At 51.8% G+C, this 14,175-nt stretch overlaps 1 protein-coding gene across 2 annotated transcripts in view; it reads left to right on the forward strand.

Moving 5' to 3' along the window:
* Nucleotides 1-14,175, forward strand: part of ANKAR (ankyrin and armadillo repeat containing) — a 1,891,262-nt gene that overhangs the window by 1,475,687 nt on the left and 401,400 nt on the right. The gene's annotated exons all lie outside the window — the stretch shown is intronic.

A 14,175-nucleotide genomic window follows, 5' to 3' on the forward strand; every position in this document is an offset into this window, starting at 1 on the left:
TACTCCGCCCATTGTCACTTCTTTATCTGCAGATCATCTATTTTGCCCACGTGCTTGCTGACATAGTCGCACTCTGCTTTCGCACCCACTCTCCTAATAAGGAGCGCAGCCATTGCCAAAGGTGAGGGTAAAAAATAAAGCTCCATTAATATGTTCACCAAAACCACCACCAAGGGAAGAGGATGAGGTGGTGGAGGGCCCGTCTCATTCTACTGGTGGGGGGACCACAGAGATGCAACAGATGATGGACTTCATGCGCGAAGGCACCACAACCCTCAACACCAAACTGGATGACATGAGCTGCACTACAAGTGCCATAAAGGCCTGTATGGAGAAGACTGATACTTGCGTCACAGAGGTTGAATCCAGAGTCGGTCTAGCAGAAGACGACATTAACTTGTTCAGAACAGACTTGACAGCACTCACCAAGCAGGTACATATTGTCAGCAAGAAAAACAAGGATTTGGAGTCCCGGTTGTGCCGGAACGACATACGCATAGTTGGTATCCCAGAGGATAACATTGCCGGCTGTATGGAGGACTTTGTGGAACGCACCCTTCTTTCCCTGCTCGAAAACCCAAATGCGCGGCTGAAATGAAAAAGCTTGACAAGAGTGACAGGGCTACTCCTGGGGAACCACCCACTGAAGTATATCTTACAAGGTTCTCGCTAGCCACTGGCGCAGGGTGCACTACTTACCACTTAAATGGCCTGATGGCAGATAACACACTGAGGTACATGAGCTGGAATGTTAGGGGGCTGGGCAACCACGTTAAAATGCGAAAGCTGCAGGTGTATGCTGAACACCGTAAGGCACACATCCTTTTTCTACAGGAAACGCACCCACTGGCCGCAGGTTGCGTTAGGCTGCCTAAAAGCTGAGGAACACAGCGCTATTACAAGCAATACTCCACACAAAGCTGTGGTGTCAGGATTTTAATCTACAAATCATTGTTGTATGTACCTAAGGCCACGCATGTTGACCCCCTGGGAGGTATGTGTTGACGCATGGTGTACTTTCTGGACTAGAGGTGGTTATGCTTAACATGTATGGACCTAATGTAGACAACCCCGACTTTTACACCCAAATGACGGACCTGCTGGCACTGTACCCCCAATACCTGTCTTATTGGGGTGGAGATTTTAACACCATTTAAAGCTTAATTTGGACAGGTCAATAAGTAGGGCCAGACAACTGACTAGATATGCCCGGACTATACTCGATAGACAGGCTGGACTTGGGGTTGAGGATGTCTGGAGACCGCTAAACCCCCATACCCGTGGATACACATTCTACTCCACAGTCCATGACTCGCACTCCAGAATTGATTGGTGGCTCGTCTCTGGTACACTAATAGGCCTAGTTGCAGAAGCAGACATACTCCCTTGGACGTACTCTGATCACTCCCCGATTACCCTTGCAATGACCCAGGCGAAATTCAACCCTCCAGGTGCCAATGGAGGCTTAAACCTCAGGCGCTTACAGACACTATATTCAGAACCGAGCTTGGGGAGTGTGTCGATGATTATTTCAATATAAATACGGGCAAGGTGGATTTCCATGCCACTCTCTGGGATGTCTTCGAAACATACACCCGAGGCATGGCCCTAGCGAAGGAGTCAGGGATCCTTAAGGAAATCCGCCGAAATGAATGGGAAAGTGAGGCCTCCCTTAAGTAACTTGAGGAGCAATATGCTGCCAACCCCGTCTCCGCCACATGGTCCGGAATCAAGGGTGCGCTGGACAGCTTTAGGGGTCACGCCGATAGGGAGCTGAGGTTCCTTGATACCCCACGGTTGGCTAGGCAATCTGGTGAGGGGGAGCGCACGGGTAGGCTGTTGGCTAGATTGGTACGACATGAAGAGGGGGGGACGACACATCCCACTCATTGAGAACTCGGGTGGGGTCTTAGTTCACACTGAGACGAGGCGTTGAGGCATCAGTTCCGACATAGCTGAGATGGACTCACGTTATCGGTTCTCTCTGATGAATCCACAGAGTCCCTCAACAGGCCAATCAAAGCTGTAGAAATAGAACGTGCCATTGATGCTTTGCCATCCGGTAAAGCCTCCGGCCCTGACGGCCACACCATGGACTTTTACAAATGCTATAAGTCCCTCCTCATATCCCAACTGTCTGTCCTATGGGCTGAAGCCTGTGCGAAGGGAGAGTTACCCACCACACTCAGAGAAGCCGTCATTACAGTACTCCTCAAGCCCGGTAAGTCTCCAACGCGATGCGTTTCATATCATCCCCTGCATCAATAGCAATGTCAAAATATTTGCCAAAGTGCTATCCATTAGACTTGACCATTATATGACACACCTTGTGCATGCTAACCAGTCTGGGTTTGTTCCGGACCGCTCTGCTTTGAACCTCAGGCGTCTGTTCAACATCCTATCCCGAATCGATCCCGAGGTTGGGGCAGTTGCTGCTATACTAGACGACCAGAAGGCTTTTTACTCGGTCTCCTGGCAGTTTCTCTGGACAGTCCTTGAAAAGTGCAACTTTGTCCCATGTTTCATTTCATGGATACGATTACTCTACACCATGCCAGTAGCCAGAGTTTCTACTAATAGCCGACATTCCCCTTCACTTGACATTATGCAGGGGCTCCAAGCAGGGTTGCCCAATATCCCCACTCACATTTGCAATAGTAATAGAGCTTCTGGCTGATTTGCTGTGACTGAAACATGCTCACAGGGGTATAGGACTCACGGGTAACCCCGAGATCATTTCCCTGTACACAGATGACTCGTTACTCTATATTAGGGACCCCGAACATCATGCATGATGTCCACCATTTCTGACTGTTGTCCGGGTTGCGGGTAAACTGCGCTTAGTCCGAACTATTTCCTTTAACCAATTCCACTTCAGCCTCCGCCGACCTCATGGGATTCACTTGGTCTCCCTCCCTCCAAGATCAAGTACCTGGGGATCATAATCTCAAGGCAACAGGGCTCGCTATTTGCTCGAAACTACGGGTCCTAATAACAGCAGCTTAAGCCGAAACTAACTATGTACCTGGGCAAAGCTGCCCATCACCCTCATGGGTAGGGTGTCCCTCCTTAAAATGATAATACTCCTGCAATTACTTTACTGTTTTTTGAATGTTCTGATATAGCCCTGTACTGCACTGTTTGACGAGTTGGGGACTGAGGTGAACGATTCCTGTGGCTTTCTGGAGCGGTGAGGCTAAAATGGTCCACTGTTCACGAGGCCATACAATCAAGGATGCCTGGCTGCCCCTGAGTTTGTAAAATATTGGCTGGCGCCTCAGGCTCAATACTAGGGGTGTCACGGTATTAGTTTTATGACGGTACAATAATCTTCTTGCCAAATGACGGTATATCATGGTTATTGCGGTATAGCAGGTGGAGTTAACAAATATTTTCTAAAAGGTCATAAATTGTCAGATTTATCATCACAAACAAAACCATGCACCCAGGGCCAGAATTGGGCTTTTCAACATACTTTCCACTGAAATGCCACCCCTTGCTTGCACCAAACACAAACGCACGTGTCGAGAGGAGGGGGAGGTGGGGCCCTGCTGCGACTGGCAAAGCAAACTGAATAGCTTTTCTTAAGTGGTCATTTAGGCTTTTAGCTCCCCCACTGGCTACTGGTGAAGATGAACATGTTGCCAAATTGATAATCTGCATGCCACAGATCAATGGAGTCTGATGGTAGTATACGCTTGTGCACATACACACACACACACGCACTCTCTCTTTACGTTACAGCCTTTAGTTTACTTCTGGGCCAAAAGGTGTTCAGTAATCACGGACATGTTACCCTTTGGTATGGCAGCAGGGAATACCCACAGAGATGATTCAATTTCGCAGTGTGACTTATTATATGTAAATTCAATGATAGAACCAGGGAAATCCGCCATTGTCATATGTTTAGAAAACATTATCCATTATAAATATATAAACCCCAAAGCCTCCAACCCAAAGTCCCGGGAGGATAGCTCAGCGGCAACGTGCGTGACTAGGAAGCAAGACTACACGAAGCAACACAGGTTCGATCCCTGGGTCCGCGCTTAGAAACCTCTGGGTGTTTAAGCATGTTATAAATACGCAACTAAGACAAAAACAATTACGCAACAAAATAAAAAAAAACAATTTCTTTTTTTTTTTTTTTTAAATATGTTTATTTATAGCAAGGCAGTATAGGTTACAAACAGTATCGGATGGCAGTATAATATAGCAAAGAAAAGATTTTGGCTTTGTGTCCCTTTCCCCCCATCATTCCGGTTTTCCCGGGCCAGAGATTCAGTCTATCACCCCCGCCTGGTGCGTACTCTCCTGGTCCCTCAGGGCCCAACGGGCGTTGATTGGTTTGAACGTCATTGCGGGAAATCGCTGATCATAGTCCAGCACTGGGGCCCATACATTCTGGAAGCGGTGCAGAGTCCCTGCTCTCGCTGCGGTGACCTTTTCCGCTATTAAGATGTCCCACAATTTTCCCCACCAGTGGGCTAGGCAGGGGCCGTCTTGTGACTTCCAGAAACGGGCCAGAACTGTCTTGCCCGCCAAGAGGCATTGTGTGAGGAGCTTAGCCCTATTGCCGGAGCGGGGGTAGATTCCGGGGATCGGGATCCCCAGTAGAATTGTCTCAGGGTCCAGTGGGAGGGCGGAGCCGGTGATTTGTTCAATGGTTGAGAGACACCTGGTCCAGAATTGCTGGATCTTGGGGCACGTCCACCACATGTGAAAGTAAGAGCCTGGTTGACTGCAGCCTCTCCAGCAGGCGGGGTCCACTTGTGGATTCATGTGGTGGAGTCTGAGAGGGGGGTAATACCAGCGCAGGGTGAGTTTGTATGCACATTCTTTGTTGGTGACGCAGGTGGAGGAGGAGTGGGTGCGGGACCATATGTCTACCCAGGTTTGGTCATCAATCGGATGGCCTAGGTCCGCCTCCCACTGAGCCATGGATCGAGTTTTTGCCGCCAGAAAGTCCCTCGAGAAGCATCTATATATGGCTGAAGTTCTTCCTCTAGCCGGCAGATCCGCGAGAGTTAGCTCCAGTGGAGTCGGGGGGCGTGTTGCCGCCTGGAGGGTCTGGGGGTGTGAACACCAGTGGCGGAGCTGGCAGTATGTGAATCTGTCCCTCTCTTGAAGCCGAAAAGTCTCCTTGCACTGTTCGAAGGTCCGGGGTCTGTTTTCGGAGTACATCTGCCCCAGGGTTTCAAGGCCCCCGTCTATCCAATTCTGGAAGTTGCGGGGGAGAGATCCCGGGGAGAAGTCGGGGTTGTGAAAGATCGGCGAAAGGGGGCCCCGGCCCCTCGGGATTCCCTTCTGCTTTAGAGCCCAGTCCCAGGAGCTTAGGGTCTGCTTCGTTGTCAGTAGGATGTCCTTCCAGCGCGCCCTGAGAGAAGGTTGGATGTGAGGGAGGAACCGGAGGGGGAGCGGAAGCTGGGCTTGCTCCAGTTCCACCCATCTGAGGCGGGCCGTGCTCGCCTGCCAGGCGTGTAGGTGTGACAGTTGCGCCGCTGTCCTATAGGCCTGCAGGTCCGGGACCCCTAGGCCTCCTAGCCTGGCGTTACCAATCAGGGTCTTGTGGAGGATCCTGGCCTTTTTGCCTTTCCATATGAATTTCGATATCTTCCTCTGTAAGTCGTGGAGGGTCTGGGCCGGGAAGGGCACCGATAGGGATGAGCAGGCATAGAGGAACCTAGGGAGCAGGTTCATTTTGACGGCTGTGATCCGGCCCATTAGTGAGATCTCTTGCGTGGTCCAGCGCTTCAGGTCCCCCTCCAGCTCCTTGATCAGTTTGGGAAAGTTCGCCTGATAGGTCTCCTTTGGGTTCGCTGGGATGAGAACTCCTAGGTAGGGGATCGAGTGGTCCCTCCATTCGATCGGGCACAGATCCGTTAACGCCTCTTTTTCTTCTGGGCGGAGGCCGATTCCTAGGGCCACTGATTTGGCGAAGTTGATAGTAAAGCCGGTGACCTCCCCCAATTCCTTTATTTCGGCCAGGGCGTGCTTCGCTGAGGTACTGGCTTCCGTAAGTGTCAATAGTACATCGTCCGCGTAGAGAGCGATTTTGTGGTGGGACGGGCCCACCTGAAGTCCCTTAATGGATTCATTCCGCCTGATCTTCTGGGCGAAGGGCTCCATTGTGAGGGCGAAGAGTAGGGGTGACAGCGGGCAGCCCTGCCTTGTCCCACAAGACAGAGGTATCGGGGCTGAGTGGGCGCCATTGATCCTGAGGATGGTTTTGGGCTGCTTGTAGTTCGCCAGGATCATGGCTTGGGCTGTGGGGCCGAACCCAAATGCTTCCAGGGTGCATTCCAGATAGGACCAATCGACTCTGTCAAAGGCTTTGGTTGCGTCCAGGGCCATTAAGGCGAGGCCTTGGGAGTTGCGGTGGGCGATGTTCACTAGGTTTAGAGTCCGCCGGATGTTGTCCCCTGCTGCTCGGTGAAGAATGAAGCCTGTTTGGTCGGGGTGGATTATTTCCGGGAGGATAAGTGCCAGGCGGTTAGCCAAAATCTTCGAGTACAGGTTGGCGTCGATATTCAGTAAGGCGATGGGTCTGTATGACGCCGGATCTCTCGGGTCTTTCCCCGGCTTAGGAAGGAGGACCGTCACCGACTCTTGCATCGTGGGGGTCACAGATCCCGAGACCTGGAAAGAGTTGAAAAGGGCCACCATATGGGGGATAAGCTGGAGCTTAAATATCTTATAGAACCTCGGGGAGAATCCGTCTGGGCCCGGGGCCCGCGATTTGAGGGCCTTGATGGCTTCGTCAACTTCTTCATCTGTTATCGGGGCTTCCAACTGCTCTCGTGTGGAGTCTGGGAGACGTGTCAAGGCTGCGTTCCGCAGGTATGCCTCCTGCCTTGACCGATCTCGGGGGGGGTGCTGTCATGACCTGGGTTAAGTGGTCCGAAGCTAGTTGTAGTTTCGTCTGTTCGGAGTGGTGTATCACCCCCTGTGGGTCTCGGAGCCCTATAATTGTGTTGGTCCGTCTCGTTTTAGCTAGCTTGGCCACCAGTAACTTGTTGGCCTTGTTGCTTTTGGCATAGTAAAATTGTTTGGTCTTCGCCAAGAGTTGCGCAGTGTGTTCTGCATAGTGGGCCTCCAATTTCTTCCTGGCCGAGCGGAGCGCTCTCTGTGTTCTGGGAGACCAGCCACTCTTTTTCTGGGCTTCCTCAGCTGCTCGCAAGTCCTCCTCCAGGGATAGGCGGATCTGTTTCCGGTTTCGATGGTATGCTACGCCTTGGGCTATCAAGGATCCCCTAACTACAGCTTTCATTGCATCCCAGTTATTGGCTAGGGAGGTGTCCGCGGCTGGGTTCTCCTCAAAGAAGTTCTTGATGGTGGTGGCTATATTGTCTCTGATTGACATATCATTGAGGATTGGGTCATAGAGCGCCCATCTGCGTGTCGCCTTAGCGTGGGTTTTCTGAATGCTTAGTTCCATTATTATCGGAGCATGGTCTGATAGAATTCGCTGGCCTATAGACACTTCATTAGCGAGGGCGAGAGTTTGGGGGGAAGATAGAATGAGGTCAATTCTGGAGTGAGTTCGGTGAACGCCCGAGAAGAAAGAGTAGTCTTTCTCGGTGGGGTGAAGCACCCGCCATGTATCCACCACCTCCAGGGTTCTGAAGAGCCGCAGCAGACTGAGGGCCTGACCGAACTCGCCAAGAGCAGGGGGGTTGGATTTGTCTTTAGTGGGGTCTGGAACCCCGTTGAAGTCCCCTCCGATTATTGTCTGGCCTTCCGCAAAGCTTGAGAGGGAGGAGCCCAGGGAATCATAGAAAGTTGCCTGTCCCGAGTTGGGTGCATATGCCGATACCAAGGTGTAGAGATCCCCCAGCAGGAGGCACTTGATGGCCACGAAGCGGCCCTCCGGGCACATCATGGAGTCCAAGATCTGGGGGCGCAGGTCTTTCCAAAATATAATTGCTGTGCCCCCCTTTTTAGAGTTCCCCGAGGCGAAGAACTGGCGTGGATACATGCTAGATCGGAGCCGGCCAAAGTCTGCCGGGAGGAGATGAGTCTCTTGAAGGAACACCACACCGGCCTCCTCATCTTGTAGCTTCTGGAGAATCGATTTGTGCTTGGGGGGAGAGTTGAGTCCGTTAACATTCCAGGAAAGGCATCTCAGCGTCTGGTGTTCCGGGATCGGGGAGCCAGAGGTTCCTTGCTTGGGGGACGGAGGGGGGACTCCAGGTTGTCCATTAGCTGCCATCGTGTAGAGGGTGTAGAGGTGATCTGTACCGCACTTGCAGTTTTAACAGAGGCCCCCAACGGGAGGCCAACTTTTTAACTAGCGGGGTGGGAAACATTGTGGGTGTAACCCCACCCCAGGCCAACAGGGCCAATCGTATCTGGCAAAGTAACGTTTGCATCCAAGGACTCTAAGATGGAGCGGACCTTGGAGGGGGGGCATAGGCCGTGAAGGAAGCCCGCCGCGCTGGGCGAACGTAGGACTGTGTTGGGCCGGAGTTACTGTTTCTGAATTTAGCTGAAAGGGCGTTGGGCGTCCGGGATGCCGGAGGAGCGGAGGACACCCAGGGCCGCTCGGACTCGGGCTATCTTCTCCTGCTTCGGGAGGCCTTGGACCATGGAGGACGCCTGGGTTGGGGAGGGAGGGCTGACGTAGGGCTCCCCGAGGCTTCCAAGTCCGGGGAGGTAGCTCCTTCAGGGGAGGAGGACGTCTGCATGATTTTAGCGGCATCTTCTAAGTGGGATATTCTCCGGAGGGAGCCATTATAAGAGAATTGCAATGCTGTGGGGAAGAGCCATCTGTATTTGACTTTACGCTCCTGGAGGAAGAGGGTTAAAGGTCGGAGAGCCCTTCTTTTCTGAAGGGTTGAGAGGGAGAGATCCTGATAAATTTGAAGAGGGTGACCTTGAAAGGAGAGTTCATCTCCGGACCGACTGATAGCGGAGATAGCTTCTTTTGTGGAGAAATAGTGAACTCTCGTAATGACATCCGGGGACTGGTCGGAGTCTACTCCCCGACGCGGACGCAGTCTGTGAGTCCGGTCCAGCAGCAGTTGGGATTTATCTAGTTGTGGGAGGAGGGTTTGGAAGAGGTCTCCTATGTAGCCTGCAAGATCTTGGTCGGGGACTGAGGACGGAACTCCCCGGATTCGGAGGTTATTCCGACGAGCTCTGTTTTCCAGGTCCTCTTGTTTGTATTCGAGGATTTCGCACCTGTCTTGGAGGGCTCTTACTGTCTGCTGAATATCTCCCATGGCAGCTGTTTGGTCTTGGGAGCGATCCTCGATCTCACTCAGTCTCTGCTCCACTTCGGTCACCCTGTGGTCCGTTTGTTCCAATTTGGAGGTGAGTTCCGACATGCAGGACCGAAACTCGGCTTTGATGTCTGCCATAAACGCCAGTAGATCACCTCTGGTAGCTGGGGTGTCACCCACCTCCTGGGAGATCATTGGGGTGGGGGTAACTGAGTCCGGTTTCTTTCCCTTGTCAGGAGCGGTGAGCATGGTAGCAATGTCCACGTTTTTAATAACTTTCGACTGTCTCGACATGTTGGCGAATCGTGGGTGGGGAGATGGTTTGGAAGGCCCACCCTGTGGATGAGTGTCAAGGCTCTTGATTGCGGAGAGGGAATGCTGGTTCCAAGCTTGGCCGGTGCACAGTGGCTTCAGACAAGGGGGTGAGCTCTCCAAGTCTTGGTGGTAGGCAAATGAGTGGGGCGAAGGATCCGGTGGGCAGATAGATTGATGTGCGCCCACTTGGGACTGGGCCAGAGAGAACAGAGCGGGTAATGCAGTGGGCCGGGGCGCCCCAGGAAATACGCCGTCGGGTCGCTTCCGAGGCTGAAGGGGGCTACCCCTCCGGAGTCAGGGATAGCCCGGGCTGGAAGTGTGGCCAGGCCCGGGGGTTAGCCTAGGCGCTTCGGGGGGCGTCAGAGAGGGCCCCGGGCCAGGGCTCCAGGTGGGCGGCGTTGGTCAGGCCCTCCTCGGGGCTTGCAGCTGTGAGTGGGGATGGTAGTGGGAGGGGACCTCCAGGTCCCGGGCCTGAGCGGAGGCCCCAGATGATGGTATGGGCCGGGGCGCCCCAGGAGTGCGGCGTATGGGGTCTGGATCTCTAGGTCTTGGGCAGAGAGGAGTGGAGGCAGGAGCCCGCCGGAGGGCGGAGGAGGGGAGGGTGGTGATGGCGCGGCCCCCACCTCAGGCGCTGTGGCAGGTCCGGAGGGCTTCACCCGTGTGGCCTCAGAGGGGTCCTCACCCCCAGCAACCCCTACCTGATGGGCACCGTCCGTGCCGTTCTTCGTCAGGCAGTCGTGTGCAGGCCTGGAGCGGTAGTGCGGGACGCGGGGGCCCCCCGCGGGCGGCGCAGCTGTGCAAGGGTCGCTTCGGGGAGACCACCGGAGGAGAAGTCCGGGGGTGCTGATGTCGCTCCGCCGCGCCCCGGGCGCTCGAGGAGCTAAGCCGCGTCCGGATGCGGCTTCAGGAGGCTCGCCCCGCCCTCCTGGGTCGAGAGACGAGCCCGGCCGCCATCTTAGGGAGTCGTTGCTGAGGACGGCTCGGGGAACCGGGGCGAATAACTTCGTCCCCGTCGGGCGTCATGGTCTCCGCTTCGGCCTGCATGGGCCCCAGGTCCTCCGACGTCCTTGGGATCAGCTGGGCTCCGGTATCGAGGCGCGGAGCCGCATTAGGGGCCCAGAAACGGCGGGCTTCGCACGGCGGGCCTCAGGGGAGCAGCCACATCGTTGGCGCTCCAAGCCACGCCCCAAAAACAATTTCTTTAACAGCGCCTCAATGCCCTGGGGCTGTGTGAGCGCTTTAAAAAAAAAAAAGTAAACCCCTTTCCTTCTTGGCACTGTATTTATTCTTCCTATTGCTAACATGTTGATTGTGTGTCAAGCACGTGTGGTTTATGGAATGGCATTAAAAACTGCTCAAACTGAAACTACTTGGCAGACGGCACATCTAGCAGTGCAAGACCAAGACTGCGCAGAACTTGCTTACTGCAGCCTTTCAAAATTGGATTGAAAAGCACACCTAACGGTATGAACGGTATATCGGGATAAACAATGTCACGGTTATTATTGTTCAATTAAGTGGTTCACGGTATCTTTAATGGTATACCGTAATGCCGTTACATCCCTACTCAATACACAGCGTACTGATTCGCCGAGGGCCCTCTGATCCCTCATGTCAAGGGTTGCACTCTTAGGATTTCATGGCTAATGCCAAAGTATTCACCAGGAATGCTGCGAAGGAATGGAACCCTTGAAGTTTCTGCCACACGGCTATTCACAAATCAACCTCCTTTCTCTAATCCAAGATCCTTATTACCATACCTGCCTTGAGAAAGAACCTTCGGGTTTGAAACACGTGTCAGCTTAACACTTTCAAGACTACGTGTCTTCTTTATGAATAAAAAAACACACCTTAACACACTGCATCCAGCGTGCAAATCTTGTACTCACAAGATTCTATGCAAATCACTTGCTGTGGGGTAACCAGGAAATCCTTCTATTTTCATTACAAAAGGTGTTGGGTTCACCTTTTCACACCTGTGACCTTGCACAGAACAATACAAGGCGATCAGAACAAAACCGAGCTCAGCACAGGAGTGTTCTGTCATAGAGCCCACAATTCTCATATCCCCATATTCATGTGGTTAGGTGTAAAACCGTGAACCCTGCTACCTTTTTGACGCACATGCCTACTACAGAGGCTTTGACGGCACACAACTGTGCCATATATGAGGGTGAGGAGGATGACATTCCCAAAGGGTGAGATCATTTCTGTTGACGGGTCTTCCACAATTGATCAGGAGGATAGGCAGAGGCAGACAGGGGCAGCGGTGGTACGACTTGAGGAAGGGGGGTACAAGACGGTGGTCATGAAAAGGTTGCCTATGCATTATTCTGCACAGGTGGCAGAACTTGTGGCGCTCATAGAAGCAATGAGAGCGTAACGAGGGTGCCATGTCACAATATATTCTGACTCGGCGTACGTTACAACAAGGGTACATGCCGGTGTATCCCGCTGGAAGAGGAGGGGGTTTCGGTGTGCGGATGGATCCCCAGTGCAGCATGCAGCACTGTTATAAATGCTGATGGAAGTGGTATCGCAGCCATCTGTTGTGGCAGTCGTCAAGTGCGCCACCCCCACTAACAGGACAGATGACATAGCAATGGGGAACGCAGCCGCCGATGCGGCAGCCAAAACGGTGGTGTATCTGCCCAATTGAAATACCCGCTGAGTATGTTGTGACTACCCCACCAGTCAGTGAGCATCCAGGATCTTACACAGCATTGGAATGGCACCTGAAAGGGAGAAAGAGTTGTGGTTACGGAGTGGTTGCAAGCAATCCCCGACAGATCTGTTATGGAGGCAAGAGAGCTCTGGGAAGACAGTAATGCCCCAGGAGCTGCTAGCGGTAGCCTTCAAACAGTTACATTATCCATCTTACCGCTCAAAGCAACACATAGCAGATATTCAGGAGGACTGGTTTATACCAAACATCCAGGAAAGCATTACAGAAATGGTCATACATTGCACTACGTGTCAAAGTTTCAATACAGGTCTGACACTACAGATGTTACGGGGCACCTAGCCCCACCCTACTGGGCCGTTCCGTGAATTGCACATAGATTACGCTGATATTGGCGAGTGTTGTAATGGATCTAGGTACCTCATAGTGGTCTGTCCTTTCTCACGGTGGGTGGAAGCAGGGCCATGTGCACATCCAAATGCCAGGTGTGCTGCGAGATTCTTAGTGCAGGAAGTTTTCCTGCGATGGGGTGTGTGCAAGGTTTTAAGGTCAGATAATGGCACACATTTTTTCAATGCATTATTTCAACACGTTACAGCACTACTTGGCATCAAGCATCGGATGTGTTTCATTTATCACCCACAGGCCAATGGTGTTGTGTTGTGGAGAGAATACATGGGATCCTTAAAACTAAGTTATCCAAACTGGTTCCAAGGGCCTTATGAGGTGGTGTTCTGTACTCCCGTTGCAGTGAAAGTCCAGGAATTGCGCTACTGGGTCCACCTCTCTAACGTTCATAGGGCACCTCCAGAGAACACACTGGTGCATCAGGTATCATAAAATGAGGGGTAACAGTACTTGTACCCTGACTATCTCACTGGCCTGTCCCAGGGTGATACAGGTGTGGTGGCACGCTCAAGTGGCAGGCCAAAGCTCAGCTGCTAGCTCCATATTTTTCTTTTTTCTGGGAGCGCTTTCTTTTTCTCTTTCTTCCTTTTCTTTCTCTTGCTCTTTGTCTCTTTATCTCTCTTTTTTCTCTGTCTCTCTTCCTCTCTTTTCTCTTTCCTTCCCTTTTCTCTTGTTCCTTCTTCTTTTGTGTACAAAGTATGTCATGTACGTTTCTCCCTTTTCGTTGTCGTGTGTGTCTGTGCTTCTATTTCAGGAAAGAAGATGATGGACGTAATTAATGTAAATAATTTGTTAAGTAGGGACCCGAGGCACAGATGCACGAATGAGATTAACGTGGACCTATATCTATTATTGTGGATCAGTTCTTGCTGGAGGACTGTGTGTGATATTGCTATTAGGGGTGTATTGTGGAGAGTATTATAGGGGGAGGTCCTATGAAGGAGGATATAGGGGGTAAAAAGATTGTATATTATCCAAATGGAACGATATATATAAATGTTAATAATACAAGTGGGTTTACATATATTAGCACTCATGTGAACACTATTAAAAATAATGGAAATTAATTTAATGACTCTAATATGCATGATACGTCAGTGGGGGAAACAGAGAATGTGCTGTTTGTAACAAGTAGAGGATTGTCTACCACTATGAAACGATAAAATGTTATTTCCAATAGTACTGCTAAAGCGGCCATCCCTGAGAATGTGTACAGAAGAATGAAAAGAGAAGTAAGACAAAAGTATGACACGTATCAAGGGCTGGGTTTTGATGTGATTGAGAATATTCATCACCCCGTGTTCACTAACTCATGGTACTCTGATATGAGTGGTGAGGAGAAACGCTGTGAATGGGAGCTTTTATATGTGTTCACTCATTCCACACGTGTCAGGGGCTCCCAAGGTGTTGGTACCGCAAGCAGTCCCAATTATAGTTCGTCTTATGCTATGCAGGATAAAAGGAACGCTCCAGGCACATAGGGCCTCATTACAACTCTGGTGGTATCCGTGCTGGTAAAACCCGCAGGCTGCCGCCCGATTTGTGATT

This window comes from Ambystoma mexicanum, chromosome 9 (genome assembly GCF_040938575.1).
Source record: "Ambystoma mexicanum isolate Mex_15411 chromosome 9, UKY_AmexF1_1, whole genome shotgun sequence".
Taxonomy (NCBI): domain Eukaryota; kingdom Metazoa; phylum Chordata; class Amphibia; order Caudata; family Ambystomatidae; genus Ambystoma; species Ambystoma mexicanum.